This window comes from Pleurodeles waltl, chromosome 7, assembly GCF_031143425.1.
Source record: "Pleurodeles waltl isolate 20211129_DDA chromosome 7, aPleWal1.hap1.20221129, whole genome shotgun sequence".
NCBI lineage: Eukaryota > Metazoa > Chordata > Amphibia > Caudata > Salamandridae > Pleurodeles > Pleurodeles waltl.
The window spans coordinates 676,323,995-676,333,901 of NC_090446.1; positions in this window are offsets into that span (position 1 = coordinate 676,323,995).

Below are 9,907 nucleotides of genomic sequence, written 5' to 3' on the forward strand. Positions count from 1 at the left end.
CTACCTATGTATAGCGTCACAATGGTAACTCCGAACATGGCCATGTAACATGTCTAAGATCCTGGAATTGACACCCCAATGCCATTGTGGCATTGGGGAGACAATTCCATGATCCCCCGAGTCTCTAGCACAGACCCGGGTACTGCCAAACTACCTTTCCCGGGGTTTCACTGCATCTGCTGCTGCTGCTGCTGCTGCCAACCCCTCAGACAGGTTTCTGCCCTCCTGGGGTCCAGCCAGGCTTGGCCCAGGAAGGCAGAACAAAGGACTTCCTCAGAGAGAGGGTGTTACACCCTCTCCCTTTGGAAAAAGGTGTCAGGGCTGGGGAGGAGTAGCCTCCCCCAGCCTCTGGAAATGCTTTGATGGGCATAGATGGTGCCCATCTCTGCATAAGTCAGTCTACACCAGTTCAGGGATCCCCCAGCCCTGCTCTGGCGCGAAACTGGACAAAGGAAAGGGGAGTGACCACTCCCCTGACCTGCACCTCCCAGGGGAGGTGCCCAGAGCTCCTCCAGTGTGCTCCAGACCTCTGCCATCTTGGAAACAGAGATGATGCTGGCACACTGGACTGCTCTGAGTGGCCAGTGCCAGCAGGTGACGTCAGAGACTCCTTCTGATAGGCTCTTACCTGTGTTGCTAGCCTATCCTCCTACCTAGGTAGCCAAACCTCCTTTTCTGGCTATTTAGGGTCTCTGCTTTGGGGAATTCTTTAGATAACGAATGCAAGAGCTCATCAGAGTTCCTCTGCATCTCTCTCTTCACCTTCTGCCAAAGGATCAACCGCTGACTGATCAGGGCGCCTGCAAAACCGCAACAAAATAGCAAAGACGACTACTGCAACCTTGTATCGCTGATCCTGCCGCCTTCTCGACTGTTTCCTGGTGGTGCATGCTCTGGGGGTAGCCTGCCTCCTCTCTGCACCAGGAGCTCTGAAGAAATCTCCCGTGGGTCGACGGAATCTTCCCCCTGCAACCACAGGCAACAAAAGACTGCATCACCGGTCCTCTGGGTCCCCTCTCAGCATGACGAGCGTGGTCCCTGGAACTCAGCAACTCTGTCCAAGTGACTCCCACAGTCCAGTGACTCTTCAGTCCAAGTTTGGTGGAGGTAAGTCCTTGCCTCCCCACGCTAGACTGCATTGCTGGGTACCGCGTGATTTGCAGCTGCTCCGGCTCCTGTGCACTCTTCCAGGATTTCCTTCGTGCACAGCCAAGCCTGGGTCCCCGACACTCTAACCTGCAGTGCACAACCTCCTGAGTTGTCCTCCGGCGTCGTGGGACTCCCTTTTGTGTCTTCGGGTGAGCTCCGGTTCACTCCTCTTCGAAGTGCCTGTTCCGGTACTTCTGCGGGTGCTGCCTGCTTCTGTGAGGGCTCCCTGACTTGCCAGGCGCCCCCTCTGTCTCCTCATCCAAGTGGCGACATCCTGGTCCCTCCTGGGCCACGGCAGCATCCAAAAACCCTAACCGCGACCCTTGCAGCTAGCAAGGCTTGTTTGCGGTCTTTCTGCATGGGAACACCTCTGCAAGCTTCTACACGACGTGGGACATCCATCCTCCAAAGGGGAAGTTTCTAGCCCTCTTCGTTCTTGCAGAATCCACAGCTTCTACCATCCGGTGGCAGCTTCTTTGCACCCTCAGCTGGCATTTCCTGGGCATCTGCCCAATCTCGACTTTGTCGCGACTCTTGGACTTGGTCCCCTTGTTCCACAGGTACTCTCGTCCGGAAATCTACTTCGGTTGCATTACTGGTGTTGGTCTTCCTTGCAGAATTCCCCTATCACGACTTCTGTGCTCTCTGGGGAATATAGGTGCACTTTACACCTACTTTTCAGGGTCTTGGGGTGGGCTATTTTTCTAACCCTCACTGTTTTATTACAGCCCCAGCGACCCTCTACAAGCTCACATAGGTTTGGGGTCCATTTGTGGTTCGCATTCCACTTTTGGAGTATATGGTTTGTGTTGCCCCTATACCTATGTGCTCCTATTGCAATCTACTGTAATTCTACATTGCTTGCATTACTTCCTTTTGCTATTACTGCATATTTTTGGTATTGTGTACATATATCTTGTGTATATTTGGCATCCTCATACTGAGGGTACTCACTGAGATACTTTTGGCATATTGTCATAAAAATAAAGTACCTTTATTTTTAGTATATCTGTGTATTGTGTTTTCTTATGATATTGTGCATATGACACCAGTGGTATAGTAGGAGCTTTGCATGTCTCCTAGTTCAGCCTAAGCTGCTCTGCTATAGCTACCTTCTATCAGCCTAAGCTGCTAGAAACACCTCTTCAACACTAATAAGGGATAACTGGACCTGGCACAGAGTGTAAGTACCCCTTGGTACCCACTACAAGCCAGGCCAGCCTCCTACAAGGGGGTCACAAAGGCAGTGCCAGGGATAACAAAGGGCAAGTTAGGGGCTGCAGCTGCGGTCCCTGGGACCCCTAAAGGACGTCTATGATATATTAAGATCCAGCATCATGGATACACCATTCGACATACTATAGAATACTGTATGCACCAGGTACTAACCTATTTACATGTGTTTTTTGCTTTAGAAGATGGTCTACAGGTAGTATGATCTTTGCCACCTTCAGACCTTGGTTATTTTAAGCTAATAGTATCTTTTTTGACGTGTTGCACAGAGTGTACACTGATCTTGGTAGATACTTTTTATTAATCTCTGCTGTATTTCTCATGAGAGCTTCACATTCTGCAAACAGCGTGGTGAACTCTCTCCAGTGAGTAAACACTGTTTATAATACCCACTTTTTTCTCATAACAACTTCATTTCTCAGTGCAGATTTGGTGACTGCGAGAGATTTGATACATATAGAAATTGTCCCTAGTAGGGCATTCATGTTGTAACAGATGTTGAGTATCTTGAGGAAGTTTGCTTTCTCGGAACAGTTGTATGTTTATTCAATACTGTCTGCCTACAAATGTTTACCTGGGATGTGCAGCATATAAATTAAGACAAACAAAATATTGTTGCTTCATTCTGCGTGTCCAGCAAAAATGAGGCACAAAACAGGTCAGGAAATACTAATGGTCTTTAACTGTGGAATACACAAGTAATGGGTGGAATTATTCATTTTTTTTAGCCGCTGTACCATGCCAATCATATGCAAATCAGCCTTGGCCCTGTTCCAATAGGAACACTCCAGCCCGAACTGCCAGGCAATGCCCATTCCAAACTCAAGCAACTCAAGACTGGTTTCTGCCTATTTGGGCCTCTTCAGAAGGGTGCAGCTTGGCTCCGCTGGGACAGTAAGTAGGCAACCCACATCTGAGCAAAACCTTCCAACTTGGAGCCAAGCTATAGAGTTCTGATGAGGCCCAAGTAGGTCAAACCCGGTCTGTGGTTTGTTCCAGTTCAGAATGTACATAGTCTTCCAGTCTAGGCTGAACTTGCATATGGATCCCGTCTGAAGTGTCCTGATGGAGAAAAAAACGATGGACTGAGATACGGCTTTAGCAATTACCAAAGGCTGAGATTAATTCAAGCATTCCAACATTTTTTTTAGTATTCCTGAGGAAATACTGTTAGAAGTCTTACCGACTTCGTTTTTGCGCAAGATTTGTTTTTATCGTTGCAATGGGAAATGAAGCACGCAAAGGGCTTTTACAACCGGTTTTACCACACAGTACTAGTTCCCCCAGATATTCCTTTACGAGAATTACGCATGCACTAAAACAATCCCTTGGCCCAGTGCAAATTACGGAAAAATGTGCCTTTTTTAAAACGGGAGTAAACACCTATTTAAAACAGCTCTCAGAATGACGCGATTACGTATGATCCACAATTCAGTTTTAAGAAAACATCTGAAACAAGATCTGCCAGTGAAATTTTGTGTTTGTGAGGCCACCTACTGGCCAAAGTAATGTATAACTCCCACCCCAACAAGAAGCTTGTAAAATGAATGTCGATTAGAAGAACTTGCTGAATGAGGTGTAGCTTTTAGTCATGAAGTAGTATATTTGAGGAGCGTACTGTAAAGAAGACAATATTAAAAAGGACTGTTTTGGGTTTAATAACCAGCCTTTTTTTCCAAAGTATTTTTTTCTCTCCATATGTGCCCAAATTTAGGTGCGTAGCTTCAGAGGGATGTTTCACCCCCATAATAAATGTATGTTCTGGTAAATAGTTGGATACAGGTGCTTTCAGTCGGGTACGGGGCGGTGTCTGGCTGACTTCACCAGGAATTTTTACATACACTCAGATAAACACACACCCACACACTATCTTTCTCTCTGTTTTTAAAGTCATCAGAGATGTTGGTTATGCTACAAAATATTGTGTTTTCTCTCACTTTATACTCCGACCAATCTGCATTCCACGCCCTCCTCACTGTCCCTTAGGCCCTTCTCAGGTACCCTGTTTGGCATATGATGTATTATAACATATGCCAGCGTGATTGTTGAAACGTACCCCCCCTCCTAATCTTACTGACAAAGTTACGCCCCTGCAAAAAATCCTAACTGGCCTCCCTGGAGTGCTGTAGCCCAGCTTGCTATCATCACAGCAATCATATGCTCCAACCTAAGCATTGGATCTGGCTTAGACACCCAACGCTAATGAAATTAACATCACTAATAAAGTACGAGAATCACACCTTGGCCCAGATTTACAAAGACGTCACAGAACAAAGTGCAGCTCCCAAAGTTCTTGTGTTGCATTGCATGACAAGAAGAGAGCAGGAAAGCACCACATTTACAGAGATATAGCACTATCCTGCTCTCTTTCTAGCACCTGCACACAATTAGGCAGCCAAACGTCAAGTACGAGAATCACACCTTTGCATCATAGTGTAAGGGTCTCTGCTTGAGTCTTGCATAGGTTTTATACTTGAAAGGTATCCTTCTAATACAAAAAATTATGCTTAGACTAACTTTAAAACTTTTCCCACTTCAAATGGGTGCTGCATGGTGCAGCAACATGCAGAGTTGAAAAAGTTAAGAGAAGTAAAATAATTTCTCCTTTGAAGGCCTGTTTCAAAGAGAGGTAATTTTGGGGCAAAACCCTGTCTACCACTGTTAATAGATAGCATTTTGAGTCAAAAACCATGGGAGGTTCATGAGAAAGCCAATGTACCACCCAAGGACCACCACCTTGATGAAGAGTAATGCAGGCAGCTTTCCAGCGCAAACCAAGTTTGGTGCTGGAAAGTATTAAAAAACATATTGTGCACTTTTGATTCACTTTTGTGATGCAAACCCAGCACCTCAAAATGTTTGTAGATCCATGGCCCTGCATCTCAATCTTCAAGGCTCGCAGGATTTAACACCGCGAAATGGGCTTCATTACTTAGAGGTTTCTGGTGTAAGTTTTCTTTACAGATCTTGTGGATGAAGAATTACAACAGCCACCATTGGTATTAAAATAACTCAGCCACTGAGTGCAGTGCTGTTTTATCTTGTATTAGATGCTCTCTATCTGAAATCCTCCCTTAACTGATGGAAACAATTGGATGGATGGATGGGTGGATGGGTGGGTGGGTGGATATGTAGCACCAGAATGCTAAGATGGCACTATAGACCCATAATAAGCTTTACCCATTATGCATTTTTATTAGATGTTTATTTTGAGGGATTTAGTTTGAAAGGATGTTTTCTTCAAAGTACACAGTATTGGAATGTTTTAGTTTTGTGTACCTTCCATGAATAAGCTATGGCAGAAATAATAGACAATGGTAAGGGCAAGAGGATTTATGTGAACAGCATTTACAGCATAATTATAGAGGTACAGCATTTGCATTATTTGCAGATTTCACAGGTGCCATTTGCAGTGCTATTTAAAAAAATAGTTATTACTCTCCCTACATATATTATCTCAACCGCCTCCCAATGTGTGCCTGATTTTTACATGTCAGATTTCACTTCCACTAATGGGTACTTACATTTTATCTATATTTACTTGCAGGGTACACTGTAATAGGCCTCTATCCCCAAGTTATAAAAGTAATTATATTTAGCCATATTTGTGAAATGAATTCATAAACTGGGTGCAGATGGTCTCTAACATCCCTAGGCCCTGATAGTAAAGCACCTCAGGCACCAATGATAACTACACCCTTGAGCATAACGTTCTCCAAGTACTTTCATGGCAGCACTCCAGAGCATCAACCGGATGTGACTGCTACAGAAGAGAAGTCCAATAATGGTTCTCTCTTCAAGAAACATCCACTTGAGGACCATGGCCTATTATGGCTACAGGGGGTCATTCCTTTTATGGAAGAGGAACCCTCACATACCTAATAGTGTCATGCTTCATTATCGGCTTCCTTTCCCCACACTGTTAGGACAGTGCCACCAGGGCGGACTCAACCACCTGATAACTCAGCACAGGAGGGAGTTCTTAATAAGTAACTACTGGATAAAAACTGGGATCCAGACAGCTAAACTAAAAATTCCTTGTGTTACCCCAGCTTTTTACCTTCATTAATGGAGAACACAGGTATTGTTAAAAACAGAGGAAGGTGATGTCTCAACAGTTTTGTTTTGAGTCACCTACTATATAGCCAGTATGTTTCTGCCCATTCTTGTAAGCCCTAAAGGTTCTTGGGCCATCACCAGGGCCATGAATCCCTACTCCACCTTGCTAACTAGTCTGGTTATTCCTCTCCAATATTGAATGCAAGGGAACCACATGCAATGAATCCTACCTTAGATACAATCAAGAATATCTTAGGCCTCCTGTAGGAACATAAAAGCAAAGCTGAAAGGGCTATCTCTACTAACAGTAGGAAAACCCTCAAAAAAGCACTCTGTGGTCACATGTGACACTGCACAGTTCACAGCAAACACTAATGATAAGTGGCCCAGGTCATGTAATAGCCTCCTTACTTTAAAACAAAAAAAAAATCATGCTACCTAGCAACTAGGAGGGATGCTATCTCTCTACTACTATATTTGATACCACTTAATAATAATACAGATGTTCATGAGCTATTCCCCCTTACCCTAAGTATAAAGACTATCAGCTTCTGGGTCAGGGAGAGGGACAAAACCCTTTATAGTCACACTAAAATATGAGAGATAATGACACAAAACAAAAGCATGCCCCAGCGGGACAACATTTAGACAGGAGGATTAGCTGTGTTATTGAAGAATGTCAGACAACATCCATGTCCATACAATATCTAGAACACGAGGTTATCTGAACCGGAGTCCCGGCTCGCTCAATTGGGTACTGGATTGCACAGTCCCCACCCTTCACTATGACCAAAAGTCAAGATTGTCATGCATGGAACCGTCAGTTAGTGCAGTGCCCCTTTTCTCATTAGATTGGTGCATCAAGCCTTATTGTCAATATGATATGCACTACAATAGTGCCAAATGGGTCAAGAAACAATGCCGCCTCAAGACATTGAGGGCATCCTAAACATCTTATTCAAGTGTAATATATAAGGCCCCAGGCACACGTCCTAAGCCTAGGACATCCGACATGCCTAATCCCTCATTCAGAGTTATTTATTTGAGTCTGAGGCATTCAGACAGATACCACACACTACACGCTCTTTAACAATCAAATCAAATCAAATCATTAACATTTATAAAGCGCGCTACTCACCCGTGCGGGTCTCATGGCGCTAGGGGAAAGGGGGGGTTACTGCTGCTCGAATAGCCAGGTTTTTAGGAGTCTCCGGAAAGCGGAGTGGTCCTGGGTGGTCCTGAGGCTGGTGGGGAGGGAGTTCCAGGTCCTGGCTGCCAGGAAGAAAAAAGATCTCCCACCCGCCGTGGAGCGGCGGATGCGAGGGACGGCAGCGAGTGTGAGACCAGAGGAACGGAGGAGGCGGGTGGGGATGTAGAAGCTGAGGCGTCGGTTGAGGTATTCCGGTCCCTTGTTGTGGAGGGCTTTGTGTGCGTGGGTGAGAAGTCGAAAGGTGATCCTTTTGCTGACTGGGAGCCAATGCAGGTGTCTCAGGTGTGCGGAGATGTGGCTGTTGCGGGGTACGTCGAGGATGAGGCGGGCCGAGGCGTTTTGAATGCGTTGCAGGCGACGCAATGGATAAAGTCCCCAGTGGGGTGGCCATACTTACTCAACCCCCCAGCAATAGGTAACAATATTTGATGATAATGCAAAGGTCAAATGTAGCACAACCCAAGATAGTGCAGAGGCCGAAGTCCACAAACTTAGGAAGCACCCCCTCCAAAATGCTAGAAATCGTGATGTGCCTACATGTACAGCGTATAATCGGATCACATCCCATTTGTGCTCGAATTCCCACTCACAGGCTTAGCTAACGGTATGGGGTAACAGGACATTTGATAGAAAACTTCTTTTAGACTCAGAATATATTGAATATATGTGCAAATGGATAACTGATTTTTTCGCAATAAAGAGAAGTACTGTCACCGATCATATGGTTTGGGACACTCTAAAGGAAGGGATCAGAGGCGAAACTCTCAGCCATAGCCTGAACCAGCAGAGATGCGTCAGATCCAAGGTATGTGTGGGGGACTCTCACTCCTTACGGCAACTCTGACCAGGTTTGTAGTGAGGGGATATGACTGAAGAGAAATCCAACAATATATTGAGGTCCTCAAAGCTAGAACTAACCGGTGTTATAGCCAGGCATTGCCACTAATTTTCAAAGCTACAAGTCAGAGTGCCATGAATATGGGGAAAACGCTGGGAGACTACTTGCATATCGTATTAGACAAACAGATATAGAGAGAGGAATAGATATTATTATTGATAATTGGGGCAGAAGACCAAAGTCCCGGCTAAAATCATTAGGGTGTTTAAAGAGTTCTATGAGGATCTGTATATGGAAGATAAATCTCCACTTCCGGACAGCTATACAATTATTTTTTAGTTCAATAAGGGTGAATATACTGCTCGATGAAGAATAGGCTTCTCTTGAACTGCCGATCTCCTCTGAAGGGGTAACTGAAGCTGTCAGATCTTTGTCACTGGGATGAGCCACTGGACCATATAGGATCCCTGTGGGATTTTATAGGACCTTCTTTCCAGAACTTGGGAAAGACATAACTGCTACGTTTTGAGGGTTCAGAGTGAGGGTGAGTTGCCTCCCTCTTGGAAGGCTACCAGTATCTAGGTGTTCAAAAAAAGGGCAAGCCCCCACCCCAAAATCCAGGGTCTTATAGGTCTAGATCATTAATAAACAATGAGGCAAAGTTTATGCTAAGATATTGGCTAAAAGTCTTGGCATGGAAATTCCCAATCTAGTATCTCCTCGCCAACATGACTTTATTCCATGCTGGGAAACTACTGATCCTGTGAGAAGTGTAATCACCCTGCTTGATATAGCCGAAGCAACAAAGACATCTATGGGATTAATGTTGCTGGATACCGAAAAAGCCTTTGACCGACTCTCTTAGAGTTATTTATAAGAAGTCTAATGTTGGAAGAGACTTGGCCCAGGCTTCATTAAAGCCATTAGAGCAGTATTTCAGGTCCCTAATGCTAGGCTTCAAATAATAGGGGCAGAATCAGAAAAGATCCTAATCAAGAGAGGGGCAAGAGCAGGGTGTCCATGCTCGTCTATGTTATTTTCATTATATATAGACCCCCTTATCTCACAACTGGAGGACAACCCTGGGATTAAACAAATCTCTTTCATGCAGGTGAAATACGAAGACTTGGTTTATGCTGATGATATACCTGTGGTAATGCCAGATGGGGCAATAGCACGGTATCATCTTCATAAGGACAAAACCCAGGTAGTATGCACCAAAGGAATTAATCTAGGGGACCATCGGTTGGTGGAAGATGCGATTTACTTGGGGGTTAGGATAACATCTACCCCCGATAAGTAGTGGAATTAAACCTAGCACCCCTGATCTTCAGTATAAGCCAGGAGTTAGCCAAAATGAACAATCTGCACTTCTCATTAGTAGGAAGATGCAATGTTTTAAAAATGTTTATTTTGCC